Source organism: Triticum urartu, chromosome 2 (assembly GCF_003073215.2).
Source record: "Triticum urartu cultivar G1812 chromosome 2, Tu2.1, whole genome shotgun sequence".
Taxonomy (NCBI): domain Eukaryota; kingdom Viridiplantae; phylum Streptophyta; class Magnoliopsida; order Poales; family Poaceae; genus Triticum; species Triticum urartu.
In genome coordinates, this window is record NC_053023.1 from 9,964,727 (window position 1) to 9,986,243 (window position 21,517).

The following is a 21,517-nucleotide window of genomic DNA, read 5'->3' on the forward strand; positions in this document are numbered from 1 at the left end:
CGGAGCCGTCGCGGGTGTGAGCTGCCGCCCCGCCCATCCTCTCCCACCTCCCGCCCATCCTCGCCCTCCGCTCGCCGATCCTCTTCTCCGCCGCCCGCCTTCCTCTGCTCCTCTCTGCCGTCGACGATCTCATCCGAGCCAGTAAGTTTTCTTTACATTCAAGTGTGCTTTGTTTGAACAACATGCTTGTGGTTCTGTTCTTTCCACACAAGATAATCTGATACATACATGATCCTTCTGGTTATGCATACATACATGATCCTTCCACACATCAGGAACAATTATTCTGGAACAATTGCCGTATGTGAATTATCATGATCCAACGCCAATGCCACACTCAACCCTAAAAGGGTTACAGTTTATGAGGACATATTGAATTAGTGAGAATTTCAGAAATTTGCAGCCCAAGCAACTCATACATTTGAAGTTTTGTTGCTTACCTTCCCATCCCATTGTGTTGCTATGCTCCTGAATTTGCCTAACTACAGGAAAAGGAGGCCAAAGTTTTGCTATATTGGGTTATCCACAATAGTATCGGCAGCGATGTTTTGTTTTGTCACAACTACTCAAATATATAATATAAATAATCTAAATATATAATCTGCACATTGTAGTTTGAGTTAAAAGAATACCACATTGTAGTTTCAATTAAGAATAAAGAAAACCCCGTGTTTTGTTGTTTCAAGAGATTGAGACATGGGCTGTGAGCAAGCATTATATATTGACACGAAAGGTAGATCTATTTAGATCATGAAGGTTTGCGCACTGTGATGCAAAGGCCGTATGCATCGACCAGGCGAAGGTGGGAAGGTGGGGCTTAGCGGGATGGGTTGAGAGGAGGCAGTGGAGAGAGGAAATGGGAGAGGCGGATGATGAATATAGGATGTTGATAGAATAGATGATTTTGCGCGTGCAGGTTATCTGTTCCAAGGTCTGCTCGGGGTATGCAGCCTTGTTGGAACTACTGGAGTTGGAATCTTCAAAGTTGTAGTTTAATCCTTTCTAATCAATGAATGTTATTGATGGAATTTTCCAACTATGTTCTCGACTATATGGAACCTCTTGCTATTAAACTGAAGTACCAACCATGGCTCTTGGGTCTTCTGTACATGTATGTGTACATTACTTACTAATTGTATATGCACTAGACCGTTCTGTATAGGATGACCCATTTACAGGCATAGGCATACAGAGGTTTCAATTTTGAAATTTGGCAGGCTTAATTAAAGAATTCAATTTCCTCCTATTTTTGTATGGACAAAATGTATGTGCCTCTTAGAAGATGACTTTCTATTCATACAAAGTACTATTTTGTGTGTGTCATGCATAGCCAAGACAACCTAACTATCTGATCTTTGGGATGCTAATTTGTGCACACACAATTAAAACCAGCAGCAACGACAATGTTTCCTGTAAAGATCAATACCTGCTACATCTTCATTGTTTCCTTTGATAATGAATTCTTGCTACAGCTACAGTGGATCCTGTGATGCATTGTGAGGCCTGCAACGTGATTCTGGTTCAGCATGGATAATGTTGATTAGGACTGTAAACATTGTCATGCTTAATTTTAGTTGCTAGATGGAAAAGCAGTGCTGCAAATTTTAGAACTAGGACGTCGTTTCCACGGTTCTATATAGTTATTTGCATTGTACAGTCACAGTTCTAAGCTTAATCTTATTAGTTCTGTAGCATTGCAGATCAGGGTCTTTTTTCCTAGCAGATCAATACCTTTGGTCGGATTTAGCTTATTTGATAGTGAACAAAACATAAATGGTGTGAATATAACGAATAATTACGCGGTGTGACCTATCAAAACTATTAACGTGAATTTTTCAGTTCTCATTTTTACACTTTTTATTCTTCCCTTGAGATCCACTGTTTGCTCTTCTAACAATATAATACTAGCTGTGCACTTGCAGCCCCTTTCAGTTGAGCTGGGTCCTGGTATCCTCGGGAACATTTTTTTGGGAATCCAGGTAAGCTCAGCATGATAAATTGATAATCAGTACATTTCGTTGATTTACTCTTTCTGTGTCACTTGTCACAACCTCATTCCTGTTAAATTTGAAGCGCCCACTAAAAACTATTGCTATTAGATCTAAAGACGATGCACTCTGGGAATTTAAGTGAAAAAAGTTGGGCAATGCATTTAGCATATTTTAACTGTGAACGAGGGACATTCCTGTTAATCATTGGAAGGCCCTCTAAAATATCTCCTTTTATTATTTGCTTCAGCTGTTGGAGATGTTCTCGCAGTCGGAGATCTATATGATGTAAGTTCTTACGATGTTGAATTTTTTTTATGGATATTATTGTACAAAGGATAGCAGCTTTGGGTCTGTGTGCTGGAATTTTGTCTATTTTGGGCATAGCCCAATAGCAGTTTCAGAAATTCCTAATAAATCCTAAAGGCCCACGCAGCCCATTTGTGCAAGGCAAGAGGTGGAACAAAAGTCTAGTCCCACATTGCTAGTTTAGAGGTAGTTGGACCTCTTTATAAGGGAGGTTCTTTCCCTACATGTATGAGCATGAGAACAAGAGGGACATCCACGCGCGCTCCTCCTCCGCCGCACGCCTCGTCACGACGCGGGTTGCGGGAATGAGCTGACGGGTATACGAAAGGTCACGTGGGAGTTGAAACGTTTTTCTGTAGTGGACACTGAATTCGAACGGCGCGCCTCTTCGGCCGTTGCCTGTTCGCTTCGTCTCCCTTCGTTGCTTCACCTCCCGCCGCAGCCTCTTTGCGTCCTTCTCCTGTGCCTATATAAGAGAGGTCGCTCCTCTCCAGAGAGACACACCAGAAGATCCCCTTCCTCTCGCCACAAAGTTCCTGAGCACTGCACTGCTGCTACGATCTTCCCCATCCCGGCTTGCGGCGTGGACCGCAGGTCGGGATAGTAGGCCTCCGAAACCGCACCTTTTGAGTCCTGTACGGGAGAAGGGTGATAAGATTTTTGGGGAGCGCTCAGCGCGACTACTGGCTGCTTCATCACGGACGATCCGGTCGCCAACAACTACTTCCCCGACGTCCACAACCTCCTCGACGACATGGCAGGCGAGGACACCGACCCCAAGTCCAGCGCTTCTGCTGCTGCTATCCCGTACGTGTTCTTGTCTTTCCTGTTAAAGGTTCTGCCGCAGTTCCTTGTTCTAGTCCTTGTCCTACACATGTTAGGTTCTACTTCATATATGCTACTTGCTATACTGTCTGCTTTAGATATGATAGGCTACGGTTCATATATGCAGAAGCTATTTACCTTCTCTCTGTCAGAACGCATGACTTGTTTTATCTCTTCTATATTAGTCATGCTTTATCTAGTATTTCTGTTAATAAAATCATTTGGTAAATTGCTCATATTTCCAACAATCCAAAAACCTTATTATAGGCAATTTACCCCAAGTGGTTTTGCTGCTTCCATGAGACCTCCTATGTTTGAGGGTATCCATTATAAGAGGTGACGCGTGAGAGTAGTCTTATGGTTTCAAACCATGAGTTGCTATGACGCCACTCTCGGCAAACCTGAAGGAGAGCTTGATGCTCAACGGGCACAAGCTTTTCAGAAAATGGATACTCTGTTTAAGGCTACTCTCTTGAGTGTTCTTGGTGAGAACATAGTTGATGCTTATGCGTCAATTGATAATGGAAAAGATATGTGGGATGCACTCGAGGCCAAGTTTGGGGTCTCGGATGCTGGCACTGAGTTGTGCATCATGGAGCAATTCTATGATTACAGGATGACTGAAGAGCGCTCCGTGGTTGAGCAAGCTCATGAGTTACAGTTATTTGCTAGAGAACTTGAGCACTTCAGTTGTATGCTACCAGACAAGTTTGTTGCCGGAGGTATCATCACTAAGCTTCCTCCTTCATGGAGGAACTTTGCCACCTTGCTGAAGCATAAGAGGCAGGAGTTTTCCGTCCCAGATCTCATTGGCACTCTTGATGTGGAAGAAAAGGCGAGAGCAAAGGACACACGTGCTCGAGGTATTGAGGGAGGATCTAGTGCCAATGTGGTACAGAAGCAGAACTTCCAGCCCCACAAGTTCAAGAACAAGGGCAAGTTTGATGGAAAAGCAAAGTTTGATGGGAAGAACAAGGCTGTGCAACACACGAACTTCAAGAAGAAGAATGGCAAGAAGAAAGGTGCTTGTCATGTGTGTGGGGATCCTGATCATTGGGCTCCTAGTTGCCCTAATCGCTATGACAAGCGTCATCCTGGGAAAGGCGGCAAGACCGCTAATGTTGTCATTGGAGACACTGACATGAAGGATGCTGGGTATGGTATATTTCCCACTATTCTTTCAGTATGTCATTCTCCTGACTGGTTGATTGACACGGGTGCTAATGTGCATGTATGCGGTGATATTTCCATGTTTTCGTCTTATCAGACCGCAGGGACTTCAACCGTGCTGATGGGCAACGGTTCAAGTGCTTCTGTTCATGGTGTTGGCACGGTCGATCTGAAGTTTACTTCGGGGAAGATCGTGCGGCTGAAGAACGTGCATTATGTCCCCTCCGTCAATAAAAATCTTGTTAGCGGATCTCTTCTGTGTAGAGATGGCTACAAGCTTGTCTTTGAGTCGAATAAATTTGTAATATCCAAGTATGGAACCTTTGTTGGTAAAGGCTATGAGTCATGAGGCTTGTTTCGTTTATCCTTATCAGACGTTTGCAATAAAGTTGTTAATCATATTTGCAACAATAGTGAATCCGATGTGTGGCATTCACGTCTTTGTCATGTTAACTTTGGTTGCATGTCGCGACTAGCGAAGTTGAACTTAATCCCTAGTTTCACCACCGTCAAGGGATCTAAGTGTCAAGTGTGTGTGCAAGCTAAGCAACCTCGTAAGTCTCACACGACTGCGGAAATAAGAAATCTTTCACCACTAGAGCTCATACATTCAGATCTATGTGAAATGAATGGTGTGTTGACAAAAGGTGGAAAGAAATATTTCATGACGTTAATTGATGACTCCACTAGATATTGCCGTGTGTATCTTCTGAAATCTAAGGATGAGGCTTTGAACTTTTTCAAGATCTACAAAGCTGAAGTGGAAAACCAACTTGATCGAAAAATCAAGAGGCTTAGGTCCGACCGTGGTGGAGAGTATTTTTCCAATGAGTTTGATGCTTTTTGTGCGGAACATGGTATAATCCATGAGAGGACTCCTCCCTACTCACCTCAGTCAAATGGGATGGCCGAAAGAAAGAACCGTACTCTAACTGATTTGGTTAACGCCATGTTAGATACATCGGGTCTCTCCAAGGCATGGTGGGGGAGGCGATATTGACAGCATGTCATGTCCTGAACTGAGTCCCCATAAAGAACAAAGAGATAACTCCATTCGAGGAATGGGAGAAGAAAAGGTTAAAACTCTCTTATCTGCGAACATGGGGTTGTTTGGCGAAAGTCAATGCTCCAATTTCAAAGAAGCGGAAGCTTGGACCAAAGACTATGGATTGTGTTTTCCTGGGATATGCTTTTCATAGCATTGGCTATAGATTCTTGGTTGTAAAATCTGAGGTACCTGACATGCATGTCGGTACGATCATGGAGTCGAATGATGCGACTTTCTTTGAAGATATCTTTCCCATGAAGGATATGGCTACCTCATCTAATCAGGAGATGCCTAGTTCATCGAATCAGGAACCAGTTACAATTACCGAACCCACAATTTCGATGGAACACTTTGAAAGTCCTGTGGAGGAGAACAATGAAGTTCCTATTAGGAGCAAGAGACAGAGGACTACAAAGTCCTTTGGTGATGATTTTCTTGTGTACCTCATAGCTGACACTCCCAGTTCTATTTCAGAGGCCTATGCATCTGAAGATGCTGACTACTGGAAGGAAGCGGTTCGTAGCGAGATGGATTCCATCTTGGCAAATGGAACTTGGGAGATAACTGATCGTCCTTATGGGTGCAAACCTATAGGATGCAAATGGGTATTCAAGAAGAAGCTTAGGCCTGATGGTACTATTGAAAAGTACAAGGCTCGGCTCGTGGCTAAGGGTTATACCCAAAAGGAAGGTGAAGACTTCTTTGATACTTACTCACCTGTGGCTCGACTGACCACTATTCGAGTTCTACTTTCACTAGCTGCCTCGCATGGTCTTCTCGTTCATCAAATGGATGTTAAGACTGCTTTCCTAAATGGAGAGTTGGACGAGGAAATTTATATGGAACAACCAGATGGGTTTGTACTAGATGGTCAGGAAGGGAAAGTGTGCAAATTGCTGAAGTCTTTGTACGGACTTAAGCAAGCACCCAAACAGTGGCACGAGAAGTTTGAACGAACTTTAACAGCTGCAGGCTTTGTTGTGAACGAAGCTGACAAATGTGTGTACTATCGCCATGGTGGGGGCGAGGGAGTTATCCTGTGCTTGTATGTTGATGACATACTGATTTTCGGAACCAATCTGAATGTTATTAAGGAGGTCAAGGATTTCCTATCTCGTTGTTTTGAGATGAAGGATTTAGGAGTGGCTGATGTCATTCTGAACATCAAGTTGTTGAGAGACGATGATGGTGGGATTACATTGCTTCAATCTCACTATGTGGAAAAGATCTTGAGTCGCTTTGGCTATAGTGACTGCAAGCCCTCTCCAACACCATATGATGCTAGTGTGTTGCTTCGAAAGAATCGAATAATTGCTAGAGACCAATTGAAGTATTCTCAGATTATTGGCTCGCTTATGTACTTAGCCAGTGCTACAAGACCTGACATCTCTTTTGCTGTTAGCAAACTGAGTCGGTTTGTTTCAAAACCAGGAGATGTGCATTGGAAAGCTCTAGAGAGAGTTTTGCGTTATTTGAAAGGCACTGCAAATTATGGAATTCACTACACCGGGCATCCAAAGGTGCTTGAAGGGTATAGTGACTCAAACTGGATCTCAGATGCTGATGAGATAAAGGCCACGAGCGGTTATGTATTCACTCATGAAGGTGGCGCTGTTTCTTGGAAGTCTTGCAAGCAGACCATCTTAACGAGGTCAACAATGAAAGCAGAACTCACAGCACTAGATACAGCTACGGTTGAAGCAGATTGGCTTCGCCGGCTCTTGAATGACTTGTCGGTTGTTGAGAAACCTGTACCGGGTGTCCTTATGAACTGCGACAATCAAACTGTGATCACGAAAGTGAGCAGCTCAAAGGATAACATGAAGTCATCAAGACACGTTCAGAGAAGGTTAAAGTCTGTCAGGAAAATGAAAAACTCCGAAGTTATTGCATTGGATTATATCCAAACGTCTAAAAAATCTGGCAGATCCTTTTACTAAGGGTCTATCACGTAATGTGATAGATAATGCATCGAGGGAGATGGGTATGAGACCCACAATATGAGTTGTTCACAGTGGTAACCTATTCTTTGTGATCGGAGATCCCGTGAATTAGATGTGGAAGACAAGCTGTTGGTCAACTGAGAGGAGAGTATCCTTACTATTCACAATACCACTCCATGAAGATGCAATACTCTCCTTATCTGCATGGCAGGTTGATGTATATCTTAATGTGTTCTAAGTGGCTTATTTAAGCAGAGATGTTATCCTGCAGAACATCTTTTGAAGAACACACCTATATGAGTCTGATTGTCAAACGTCGCAGTCTATGAGAGTAGGGTTCTCTCCAGTAAACTCATGAAAGGTCACGGAGTATGACGCATAAGCTCCACCCGCGGGGAAGACCCACAGTAGCCACGTATCGGTCAAGGCTTTATGTGAAGCTAGATTCGCAGAAAACTTGCAGTTCAAGGCCCAGTCCACTGTTCAAGTTGCTTACTAGTGTAGCATAGAGTTCTAGGTGAAAGTTCAACTTAACAGTCTCCACTGCAGTACCGGTATATAAAACAGTGTTTTGGAACCAAAGGAAAATTTTTGTGTGCCTCTGGGATCTGGTGGGGGATTGCTGGAATTTTGTCTATTTTGGGCCTAGCCCAATAGCAGTTTCAGAAATTCCTAATAAATCCTAGAGGCCCACGCAGCCCATTTGTGCAAGGCAAGAGGTGGAACAAAAGTTTAGTCCCACATTGCTAGTTTAGAAGGAGTTGGACCTCTTTATAAGGGAGGTTCTTTCCCCACATGTATGAACATGAGAACAAGAGGGACATCCACGCGCGCTCCTCCTCCGCCGCCCGCCTCGCCTCGCCACGCCACGCCACGCCTCGTCATGACGCGCCGCGCCGCGGGTTGCGGGAATGAGCCGAGCCGATGTCTAAATTTTTGCCACGCACGGATGGGTATACGAAAGGTCACGTGGGAGTTGAAATGTTTTTCTGTAGTGGACACTGAATTCGAACGGCGCGTGTTGAGGATATAACTACTGAGGGTAAACCGCCAACGAGGGGTCGGTTCACCTTCAGTTATACTGAAGCCCAAAGAAACCCAGAAGATGGCGCTTTACGGATGAAGCTTAGAGGCTCAAAGCCGCAGGCGATTTAGGGCCCATGATAGTAAACCGCCATGATTGTATGAACTTGCATTGTAAGATAAGAAAGAAGAGACCGAGGCGGACACTTGTATGAGCCAGCCTCAGGACTCTGTAGACCGGCCGGGGCCCTCCTGAGTATATAAAGGGGTGACCCGGCGGCGGTTCAGGGAGAGAGAAAAAAGGACAACTCGAAGCTAGACAAAGTGGATTCGCTCCCTGGCCTTCGAAACCCCAGCAATACCGATCACAACTAGACGTAGGCTTTTACCTTCATCGAAGGGGCCGAACTAGTATAAAACTCACGTGTCCCCTTGTCCGGTTTAACCCTTTCAAGCTAACCCGTAGCGATGGCTCCACGACTAAGTCCCTTCATGAGGACATATGTAACGCCCGGATAATTAAGCTACAGTGATCCTCTGCTAGTGCTGCCACGTGACCTCGTTTATAGTTCCTAATCTCGTGTTAGTTCGAAACTGATTCAAATTCAAATTCAAAATCAACCAAAGAATAAAAGTTTTCAAATATTAAAACTAAAATGTTCGGAGTGGACCAAATATTGCATAGGTAATTATGGTGGAGAAAGCACACCTTTATAAAATGTTTAAACACTCTAAAATGAATAAAATAGTAGCAATAATAATTATTTAAATGCTTTCAAAATGTTAAACAATTTCAAAACTATTTTGTTTCGGTGCTAAGTGGTTTGTGGCTGTGGCTTAGTTTGCAACCTCTATTTTGGTGCCACTGTAGTATTTTACTAAAATTGAGAAATAAAAGAAAACACAAAAACAGAAAATAAACAAAAGAAAAAGAAAATACACAACCCCCCCCCACCCTGGGCCAACCGGCCCAGCTAGCCAACCGGCCGACCCAGCCGGCCCTCCTCTCTGGCCTACAAGGCCACCTCCCCGAACCCTAACCCCCCACCCGATCCCCACTCCCCCCCACTCGCCCCACCCCGCTCGCCCCCCTCGCTCCCTCCCCGATCTGGATCGGGGAAGCGAACCCACGACCGCGCCGAGCCCAACGCGCCCCCGCCGCTCGACGACGACGCCGGAGCCGTCCCTCGCCGCAGCCGCTCGTCTCCCCGTCGCGCGGCCGTCCTCGTCCTCCCCCCCCCAACGGCCCCCACGAGCCCCCGCCGCCGCCCGGACCCCGCCCCCCCAACCCCCCCCCCCCCCCCCCCCCCCCCCCCCCCCCCCCCCCCCCCCCCCCCCCCCCCCCGACGCCACCGTCGCCTTCCTCCTCGCCGGCGCCGTCGTCACCGGACCACCTCGACCCCACGGCCGAGACCCTACGCCCCGCCGTGAGCTCCGGCCCCCTCCCTCTCTCCCCTGGTTCTCTGACCGCGGCCTCGCGTGGCCCCGCTGCTCGCCTCGCCGCCGTTCAGTGCCCGCGCGGCCTCTGCCCCGCGACGCTGCGCTCCCCCTGCTCGCTACCGCTGCCTCAGTCGCTCCTCTGCTGCTGCTCGCCCGCGCCCTGCCGTGGCCACGCACCGCTGCTGCCGCTGCGCCTCCCTAGCGCCCGCCGCGCCTGCGGTGGCCCTTGCGGCCCCGCCTCTCCGCCGGCCACCACTGCACCTGGCCTCGCCCCTGCTTCCCCTTGCTGGTGCCGCGCCGCCGCTCCGGTGGCCATCGCCGACCACGGCCTTGCCCGCGCCCCGTTCGGGCGAGCGCCCGCACCCGCTCGCCCGCGCCCTCTAGGCCCCTGGGGCCACTGACATGGGGGCCCCAGCCCCAGAACGTTTTGTTAAAAAAAAGAAAAGGAATTAAAAATAATATGTAAAATAAATAAAATAAATAAATAGATAATAATAATTTAATTAATTAATTAATTAAGGAATTAATTAAGTTAATTAGTCATAATTAGATTAACCTAACTAACTAATTAGTTTAATTAAACAGTAGTTAGTTTAGTTAAACACTTATTAGGCTAAACAGTCAATGACCAGTGGGTCCCACACGTCAGTTGACCAGTCAACACCTCTGTTGACTGCTGACGTCATGATGACGTCAGCAAGCACTGTTCTGGATAATGTTGTATTAAAATAATTAAATAAATCCTGAAAATGATTTAAATCTTTTAAAATTAATAGAAAATAAACCGCAGCTCAGATGGAAAAACTTTGTACATGAAAGTTGCTCAGAACGACGAGACGAATTTGAATACGCAGCCCGTTTATCCGCCACGCATCCCTAGCATAGCGAACACGCAACTTTCCCCCTCTGTTTCATCTGTGCGAAAACGCGAAACACCGGGGATACTTTCCCGGATGTTCCCCCCCTTCACCGGTATCACCTCATACCGCGATAGGGCACCCCTAGCACCGCTACTTGTCATGTCATGCATCGCTATGCATCTGTTTGCTTAAATATTTATTGTTTCTCCCCCCTCTTCTCTCGCTAGACACCGAGACCGACGCCGCTGCTACCCAGTACGACTACGGAGTTGACGATCCCTCTCTCTTGCCAGAGCAACCAGGCAAGCCCCCCCTTTGATCACCAGATATCGCCTACTCTTCTCTATACTGCTTGCATTAGAGTAGGGTAGCATGTTACTGCTTCCCGTTAATCCTATACTGATACATAGCCTGTCCTTGCTACTACTGTTGTTACCTTTACCTGCAATCCTAATGCTTAGTATAGGATGCTAGTTTATCATCAGTGGCCCTACATCCTTGTCCGTCTGCCATGCTATACTATCGGGCCGTGATCACTCGGGAGTTGATCACGAGTATATACTATATACTTTATACATGCTACATGTGGTGACTAAAGACGGGTCGGTTTGAGGAGCACCCGCGAGTGGATCTTTGAGGCGGAGCGACAGGGCAGGTTCCGACCACCTAGGAGAGAGGTGGGCCTGGCCCTGGTCGGCGTTCGCGGATACTTAACACGCTTAACGAGATCTGGGTATTTGATCTGAGTCCGGCCATTTGGTCTATACGCACTAACCATCTACGCGGGAGTAGTTATGGGTATCCCGGCGTCGTGGTATCAGCCGAAGCCTTTGTGACGTCAGCGACTGAGTGGCGCGCGCCGGATTGGACTGGAACGCCACTAGGCTAGGTCTGCTTTCGGCCGCGTACGCAACGTGCAGGTGTGCTAAGGGCGATGGGCCCAGACCCCTGTGCGCATAGGTTTAGACCGGCGTGCTGACCTCTCTGTTGTGCTTAGGTGGGGCTGCGACGTGTTGATCTTCCGAGGCCGGGCATGACCCAGGAAAGTGTGTCCGGCCAAATGGGATCGAGCGTGTTGGGGAATGTGGTGCACCCCTGCAGGGAAGTTAATCTATTCGAATAGCCGTGATCTTCGGTAACAGGACGACTTGGAGTTGTACCTTGACCTTATGACAACTAGAACCGGATACTTAATAAAACACACCCTTCCAAGTGCCAGATACAACCGGTGATCGCTCTCTCACAGGGCGACGAGGGGAGGATCATCGGTTAGGATTATGCTATACGATGCTACTTGGAGGACTTCAGTCTACTCTCTTCTACATGTTGCAAGACGGAGTCTGCCAGAAGCGTAGTCTTCGAAAGGATTAGTTATCCCCCTCTTATTCTGGCATTCTGCAGTTCAGTCCACATATGATACCCTTATTCCATTTGATACCCATGCATATGTAGTGTAGCTCCTTGCTTGCGAGTACTTTGGATGAGTACTCACGGTTGCTTTCTCCCTCTTTTCCCCCTATCCCTTCTACCTGGTTGTCGCAACCAAATGTTGGAGCCCAGGAGCCAGACGCCATCTTCGACGACGACTCCTACTACACCGGAGGTGCCTACTACTACGTGCTGCCCGCTGACGACGACCAGGAGTAGTTAGGAGGATCCCAGGCAGGAGGCCTGCGCCTCTTTCGATCTGTATCCCAGTTTGTGCTAGCCTTCTTAAGGCAAACTTGTTTAACTTATGTCTGTACTCAGATATTGTTGCTTCCGCTGACTCGTCTATGATCGAGCTCTTGTATTCGAGCCCTCGAGGCCCCTGGCTTGTAATATGATGCTTGTATGACTTATTTTATTTGTAGAGTTGTGTTGTGATATCTTCCCGTGAGTCCCTGATCTTGATCATACACGTTTGCGTGTATGATTAGTGTACGATTAAATCGGGGGCGTCACAACATATGCCGTGACAATTCCACGACAGTTGGCGCCCACCGTGGGGCTATCGCACGATGGTTTCGAGTTCTTGAAGGGCAGCTTCGATGGACTTACGGGATATGCTGTGGGCCGGATGACGAAGAGTTGCCGCGGCAAGCTCTACATCGACAACGCAGGATGGGGTCCCGAGGCTAATTCAATCGAATATGGGTACCGGGTCCCCTTTGGTGGGATTCACATCTTCATCGGCAAGATCGGCGAACCAGCCCCCGAGCCGGACACCTGCACTGACAACATCGAGACGGCTCGGCATGCAAGTTCTTCACCGGTTCAGCCTGAGGCCAGGCATGTTTTCGTAGGTGTCGTCCACGGTTCGGGTTACGAGGAGGAACCGATCTCCGATGGAGAAACCATAGTCCGTAGTGATGACGAGTCTTCCGGAGAAACCGAATCGCTTTACCAGTTGTACGACGGACGGATTAAGGGAGGATCCGAGGGCAACAGTATTCCGGATTCCCCCGGTCTGCCAAACCGGGCCGCTGTCTTCATGGCCGGCACACGACCGGCGCCTCATTCATCCACCGCCGCATGCAGGAAGCTCGGCGCCGCCTCCGGCCCAAGTCTTGTCTGATTTGTTTGACACTCTAGCAGCACTGATGTCCGCGGAGGTAGACGCAACAGCCAGGGATCAGCATGATGCGGAGATTCTAAAAGTGAAAGATCAGATAGCCCAGGCTAAAGCGGACCTGGCAGCAGAGAATGCTAGGATGGCCACAGAGCGGGCCGAGTTGGAAGCACAGGCTTACCGGATTAGACTAGATCAGAATGCTTCAGAAGAGGTCATGAGAAGAAGGTACCGATCATGTCTCCCGTCGGTTTATGAGCCGCAGAATCTTTTCAACACGCCAGGGGCAGGAGCTGGTAACCAACCCGCGCCAAACCAGGCGGGGGCACCAGAAGCAGGAGCATCGGTTCAGCCACGCGCAACAAACCTGCCTCGCCAGAACAACGTTGTATCATCAACGCCGCCCGGGCATTATTCCAACCCGTTGGATAATATTGTGGCCGCCGCTTCACGCCTGGCGGCTCTCCCAACCGACGGCGAATCACCAGTTGCAGTGGAAGCGCGTCGGGCCAGGGATCTCCTTCAGACAGCACTAAATCAACAGCAAGTGTATTCACACAGCCGTGAGAGGATTCATTCCACTCCCGACCAAGCCGGAGTTACAGCAGGCGCGTGGAAGATGAACCGGCCGTGTCCAGCAGTGCGCACCACTGACAACATACTCCGGTTCACCCCACTGCCTCCGTGGAGCCAGGGGTAATGTTCAGCTCCCTAGGGGTACCATGCTTAACTCCCGCATTGCGTAATGTGCGATTGCCCAAGGATTTCAAGGGACCTCGTAAGGTACCAAATTACACCACCGATTTGCAGCCAGAGGCATGGGTGGAGAGCTATGAGATGGCAATGGAGATGTTAGATGTGGATGAGGCGGTATGTGCTAAATATTTTACCATGATGCTGGAAGGAACAGCTCGCACTTGGTTGAAGAGCTTGCCAACCAACTCTATCGATTCATGGGCCGAATTAAATCGTCGGTTTATCCAGAACTTCAAGGACACGTGCAAGCAGCCGATGTCAATTGTAGATCTGGCCGCTTGTATCCAAGAGGAGGGGGAGTCCACGACCCATTGGGTTAAACGGGTCTCGACGATTTTGCATTCGTCAGATCGTATTAATGCAGATACCGCAGTATTAACGTTGGAGGGCAATTGCCGTTTCAAGCCGTTGAAACAGAAGTTGGGAAGGCTCAAACGTCATTGCAACGACATGTCAACACTCATGGCCGCTTTAGTTAAGTATGCCGATTCAGATAATACCAAGGATCCGGATTCAGAGGAGGACAAACCGGAGAAGGGAAAGAAGAACGGCGGTACAAAATGGCAGCACCACAACCAAGGGGGCCATGGGAATAACAGTAAGCGTAAAGCAGATAATTCAGATTTGGTGGCTAACATAAATATGCAGCGTCGCAAAGGTAAACCGCCCCAGCACGGCATGAATCTGGAGCGTTTGTTAAACCAGCCCTGCCTGAAGCATGGAACCAAGGAGGCCCCTTCCACACATCTTTGGAAGGATTGTCACATATGAGAGAGTTCAAAAATTCTAATTTATACCGGTATGATCAGGATCCACCGGGCGGTTCAGGCCCAGGTTTCCATGGAGGCGGCGGTTCAAACTCTGGATTTCAGAACAACCAGGGCCATCAAAACAACCATGGTAATAACCAGCAGAATAACCGAGGGAATCAGCAACAGTCAGGTTACCAGAGTCACCCCAAACAGTTGAACAGCGGACAGTATCATGTGTTCACTACTAGCTTGTGCAAGCGAGATCAGAAACTTCACAAGAGGGCAGTCAATGCTGTTGAACCGGCCGTACCACATTATCTACGATGGTCGGAGCAACCCATTGTATGGAGCAGAGAGGATCACCCACCCCGGGTTGACAATCCGGGTCAACTAGCTTTGGTGGTAGCCCCTCAGGTAGGGGGCTATAAGTTTACCAAGGTTCTGATGGATGGAGGGAGTAGCATCAACATCCTGTATTATGAGACTTTCCGTCGCATGGGGTTGACAGATAAGAATCTTAAACTATCAAACACTGTTTTTCATGGTGTAGTACCAGGTAAATCGGCATACCTTGTGGGGAAGATTGCTTTGGAAGTTGTGTTTGGAGATGAGCTTGATTCCAGGTCTGAGACGTTGACCTTTGAGGTGGTGAAAATCCAGAGTCCATATCACGCGCTATTTGGACGGCCGGCTTACGCAAAATTCATGGCGAGACCCTGTTATGTTTATCTACAGCTCAAAATGTCGGGTTATAAGGGGACGATCACAGTACATGGGAGTCGAAAGATTGCCTTGGATTGCGAGGAAGGTGAAGCGGCATATGCTGAATCGGTTTGTGCAACAGAGGAGCTGAAATTCTATAAAGACAATGTTGATCTGGCGGACATGACCCCTCTGAAGGAGCCTATGACGGAGCATGACCCGGCCCTGACGTTCAAACCGGCTAACGAGACTAAACTCGTTGACTTCGTCCCTGGTGATTCATCCAAGCAGTTTAGTATCAGTACAAATCTGGATCCGAAATAGGAAAGCGCGCTCATCGAGTTCATCCGTTGGAACCAGGACATCTTTGCATGGAAACCTTCTGACATGCCAGGTGTACCGAGGGAACTCACTGAGCACACGCTAAATATTGATCCTAAGTTTAAACCGGTCAAACAGTACCTTCGCCGCTTTAACGAAGAAAGACGCAAGGCCATCGGCGAAGAGGTAGCCCGGCTGCTGGCAGCTGGGTTTATCGTCGAAGTGTTTCATCCCGAATGGTTGTCTAATCCGGTGCTTGTTCTTAAGAAAAATGGCACTTGGCGTATGTGTGTGGACTACACTGATTTGAATAAAGCTTGCCCGGCAGATCCTTTCGCTCTCCCACGTATTGATCAGATCATTGATGCAACGGCGGGTTGTGAGCACCTGAGTTTTCTGGATGCTTATTCAGGTTATCATCAGATTAAGATGGCAGTTAAGGACCAGGAGAAAACAGCCTTCATCACTCCCTTTGGAGCCTTCTGCTATGTTTCTATGCCCTTTGGGCTCAAGAGTGCCCAAGCAACCTACCAGTGTTGTGTGCAGAATTGTCTTCACAACCAGATCGGGCGTAATGTTCATGCCTATGTGGATGATATCGTGGTGAAGTCCAGGAAGCAGGAAACCCTGATAAATGATCTCAAGGAGAAGTTCGACAATCTTCGGGTTTACAAGATGATGCTCAACCCAGACAAATGCGTTTTTGGTGTTCCGGCAGGCAAACTTTTGGGTTTTCTTGTGTCTAACAGGGGTATTGAGGCAAATCCGGAGAAGATCAAAGCAATCACATCCTTGGCTAAACCGGCGTGTATCAATGATGTTCAGTGTCTGGCGGGCCGGATTGCAGCCCTCAGCCGATTTATCAGCCGTTTGGGAGAGAAGGCGATTCCCCTGTATCAGATGTTGAAGAAAACGGATAAATTCGTCTGGACTGACGCCGCCAATGCGGCATTCGAGGAATTGAAGCGGCAGCTAGCTGAACTGCCAGTCCTCGCTGCTCCAGTTGATAATGAGCCTCTATTGTTGTACGTGGCTGCCAACGCCCGGGCGGTCAGTGTGGCGATTGTGGTTGAGCGTAAGGAGGCCGGAAAAGAATATCCGGTTCAACGACCAGTTTATTATATCAGTGAGGTACTGATCGAATCAAAGCAAAGATATCCGCATTGGCAGAAGCTAGTGTATGGAGTTTTCATGGCAAGTAGGAAACTCAAGCAATATTTTCAAGGTCATCCTATCACAGTGGTCAGTTCTGCTCCTCTGGGCGATATAATCCAGAATAGAGAGGCAACTGGCCGGGTTGCGAAGTGGGCGATCGAGCTTGGTCCCTATGGTTTGAGGTATACACCCCGAACAGCTATCAAATCTCAGGCGCTTGTGGACTTCGTCAATGATTGGACCGAGTTACAGGAACCAGAAGACAAACCGGATAATACATACTGGACCATTCACTTTGATGGATCCAGGTAGCTGGAAGGCTCGGGGGCTGGAGTTGTCCTCACTTCCCCTCGAGGAGATAAGATTTGTTATGTTCTCCGCTTAATGTTTCCTTGTACTAACAATGCAGCGGAGTACGAGGCCTTGCTCGACGGTCTTCGTGTAGCTAAGGAAATGAACTTAAGCCGGGTTCGATGCTTTGGAGATTCTGATCTGGTGGCTCAGCAAGTTTCTGGTACTTGGGATTCTAAAGACCCGCTCATGGCGGCTTATAGGCGCGAGGTGGATATTGTAGCAGGTCACTTTAAGGGTTATCAGGTGGAGCACATCGACCGGCGCAAGAATGAAGCAGCAGATGCTCTAAGCCGACTGGGATCTCAGCGTAAACCGGTACCACCTAATACCTTTCTAGATATCTTGCATAACCCGTCTGTCAAGTTGCCTATAGAGGAGGATTTAGCTGTTCCTGATCCGGAGGCCCAGTTGGTAGCCGTTTTACATGCCACTCTGGATTGGACGGTTCCATATTTGGCGTATCTGAACCAGGGCGAATTACCAGAAGACGAACTTTTTGCCAGGCAGATAGTCCGGCGGTCCAAGTCTATGGTTGTTCACAATGGCGAGTTGCACCGTTCTAGCGTTTCAGGCGTATTCCAACGTTGTGTTTCTCCTGAAGAAGGACAAGAGATTCTACGAGAAATCCATGAAGGGGATTGCGGTCACCATGCCAGCTCAAAATCCTTGGTTGCTAAGGCTTTCCGACACGGGTTCTACTGGTTGACAGCTCATTCTGATGCGGAAGACTTGGTAAAGCGGTGTGACGCTTGCCAGAAATTTTCACGTCGTGCTCATGTTCCTGCTCAGGAGTTAGGCATGATCCCCATCACTTGGCCGTTTGCTACTTGGGGGCTTGATATGGTTGGACCCTTTAAGCGTTCTAAGGACAAGAAGACCCACCTGTTGGTGGCGGTTGACAAGTTCACCAAATGGGTTGAAGCGGAGCCCGTCAGTAAATATGATGCAGCCACGGCGGTTCAATTTATCAAAAAGATTATTTTCCGTTTCGGCTTTCCACATAACATCATCACAGATAATGGTACGAACCTTTCTAAAGGTGAGATGGAGGAGTTCTGCCAACGAGAGCACATCCGGCTTGATGTAGCGTCCGTGGCTCACCCCCAGTCCAATGGTCAAGCTAAGAGGGCGAATCAAGAAATCCTGAAGGGTATCAAGCCTCGGCTCATGGTCCCTTTGAAGCGGACGCCGGGTTGTTGGGTGGAGGAATTACCATCTGTGTTATGGAGCATAAATACCACCCCAAACCGATCTACGGGATATACACCCTTGTTCCTGGTCTATGGGGCTGAGGCTGTCCTCCCAAGTGATATTCGTCACGACTCGCCCCGGGTCGCGAATTATGTTGAAGCGGATAATGAGCAAGCACGCCAAGAGGCGCTGGACCTGTTAGATGAGAAGCGAGACATGGCTTTGGCTCGGTCGGCGGTTTATCAGCAAGACCTGCGGCGTTATCACAGCCGCCGGGTTAAGACAAGAACCTTTCAAGAAGGCGATTTGGTACTTCGGCTCATTCAAGACCAGACTGATATGCATAAGTTATCCCCACCTTGGGAAGGGCCTTTTGTGGTCAGCAAAAATCTGCACAACGGATCATACTACCTCATTGACGTCCGAGAAGACTCACGTAGCTCTGAGGAGGAGACCCGGCGGCCATGGAACATAGCTCTCCTACGGCCTTATTACACTTGAAGCCACAGGCTTTTCATATGTACATATTTCAACAATGTATATATTATGATTAATATAATAAACCGGCATCCTTGCTATCAAGCAGGGCCTCCGCCGTTTTTTCTTCAAATATCTGTTAACATGGGGGCTTCCTGTTCAAACATAGGTGTATTCACCAAAGAGAACATAGCGTTACTACCCTCTTGACGCAGCTATCACGCCACAACAAAGCTTGGGAGCTTCACACCCAAGGAGCCAAAGAGAGTCTTGTTGCTACGCACAACTCAAACATAGGCACCCATTGAGCACAACTCACAAAGTTACTTGGGGGCTCTTTGCGTCAAATACCAAAGAGTTTGAAAGGACCCTTGTAGCTGGGTATCGACCCACGGCTTGGAAGCCTGGTGTATTCACCTAAAACCCCGGGTTAACCTGCCTTCATCAAGTAAGCCACTCCTATCCAGGTAATCCTGGCACGACCCGTTGAACGTTTGACAGTTACTCTCATTGAGACCCTGAACTTGTCAAAATTAAAACGATGATTGGTTAGTTGGAGGGCCATCTTAAAAGGCTTTGCCAAAATGGTTTAACTCAGTGGCCTGGCAGCCCATGAAAAGCCTCGATTTGGGCCTGGCAGCCCTCGAAAAGCCTCGACTACGTTTTTTTGTTTGCTTTTTCCCAAGTTTTTGTTTTTCGTGAGGTCGACGTTAAACCGGAGTTTTTTAACCCGGCATGGCTTACGGATCTTCTGTTAAAATATACAATTAAAGGTAATCCGGCATCCCTCAAAACCGGTCTGGCTTTGACACTTTGTCTGCAGCAATCGGCCGGTGCTCATCACAACCCGGTTCTATATCATATATATACATATATATATATATATATATATATATGTATATATATATATGTATATATATATATATACCAACATGGTATGGTGGAAGTTGGGTTTTCACCTTTCTTCAAATCACAATTGGTAAACCAACAACAATGTTTTATATCACAGGTATGATTTATTATTGCTGCAACTGTAGTTTCTTATAAAGTTGTGTTGGGTATTTTGACCCGTCCGGTGGTAAACCGCCTGGACAGATTTTCCTTATGCAGGCACAGGGATTGCATAATATTGTAAAAATACATAAGCCAGTACTGAAATTCTCATGACAAATCAACGCAAAGTGTATCCCGCTGCACGAGGGCAACGGATCAAAGTATTTTCCACTAGCTTATTACAAGGCGCTTGAAGGCCCAAAATATGGTGTTTCCAGCAGAACAAGGTCACTCTAATTGCCGGATCAAGTCTCATTACCATGTTGATGCGAAGTTGATGGGTCATCTGGCGTCGATTCAGCCTCCTCTTCCCCACCTAGCAGCTGGAAGTTTGTGGTGGTCCAGTCAATCCGGGTTAAGGCCTGAAAGATAGCTTCTTCACTGATAAGTTCTGACGGATCAATGTCAGGGGCATAAGTGTGCTTACGGATTCCTGGAATAAGATTTTGCGCCTCCGGAATGACAAGGTTAGCCCGTTTGTTGTTGGCATCATAATAGGACCGGTGAACCGTCAAGTTAGCATCTTCTGCCAGCTGACTCGCCAGAGGACGCATCTCCCTTGTCACTCTTTTAAGGGTTGCATCATCAAAATCTGCCCCGTTTTCTTGTGTGCTTGGAAAGCCTTTGGCAAGGTCAACCGGATCCAAGTCAGCTATCCATGCTTTGGCTCGGGTAAGTGCCAACAAAGCGCCGGCCCTGGCAGCAGATCGCTTCACCTCTTCTAGTTGTGCTGGTACCATGGATAGCCTTATCAGAGTATCCTTGATCAGTGTTGGGGCCGGATTGTCATAGGAGGCGGCACAGATAACCCGTTGAGCACCGGTGTAAAGTTGTTCCAGAAGAGTATATGCTACTTTCAGCTTCATGCGTACATCTGAGCCCAGATGAGTAATGCGGCTCCCTGCAACGGTTTAAGAATTTCATATTTCAACCGGTACCTTACAAGATGGATATTTCAAATATTTTGCTAGGGGTACTTACCAAATACTGCGGAGGTCATGGCGTTCACTTGACGCTTTAACCCAGAAAGCTCTTCTGCCACCGGTTTAAGTGCAGATTCGGCGTCTTCAGCCCGTTTCAGCAATGTCCCCTTTTCAGTGTCACAGTTGGCACGTTCCGTCTTGAATTCTTCTTTCAGTCGTTCCATGGAAGTTAAAGCGGCTCGAAGTTCATCTTTGTCTTTGGAAGATTCTTCTTGGTGAGATTTGATACTTTCTTGGAAATCAGCAATCTGCGTCTGTTGATGGTTTATGTCAGCCTGCCAAAATCAAGAGGAGCATTTCAATATTTTATCAAAAGTCCCAAGCATACAACTGGTTCTACACTTGGCACTTGGGGGCTAATGCGGATTAATTCTTTCTTACTACTTATTCAAAGTCCCAAGGATTCATACAAGTTTCAATCCTGGCACTTGGGGGCTAATGCGGATTAATTCTTTCTTACTGCTTATTCAAAGTCCCAAGGATTCATACAAGTTTCAATCCTGGCACTTGGGGCTAATGTGTGTTTGTTCAAAAAACTTAAAGGTCAACAATGTGCAGTTTGGAAATTCAAAGTCCAGGTTTTTTTTACAAATTAAACCGACCCTTGGGGGCTACA

General features: G+C 47.6%; 1 long non-coding RNA gene across 6 annotated transcripts in view; it reads left to right on the forward strand.

Moving 5' to 3' along the window:
* The first annotated feature begins 1,535 nt into the window (after positions 1–1,535).
* Positions 1,536–21,517, forward strand: part of LOC125540634 — a 28,808-nt gene continuing 8,826 nt past the window's right edge. For 4 of the 6 annotated variants that reach the window (XR_007297348.1, XR_007297350.1, XR_007297352.1 and 1 more), the window contains exon 1: positions 2,009–2,276. This is a non-coding gene — a long non-coding RNA (uncharacterized LOC125540634). Of the gene's footprint in view, positions 1,980–2,008; positions 2,277–21,517 lie in introns of those variants that run through there. The other 2 variants (XR_007297351.1, XR_007297349.1) reach the window with 2 other exon arrangements.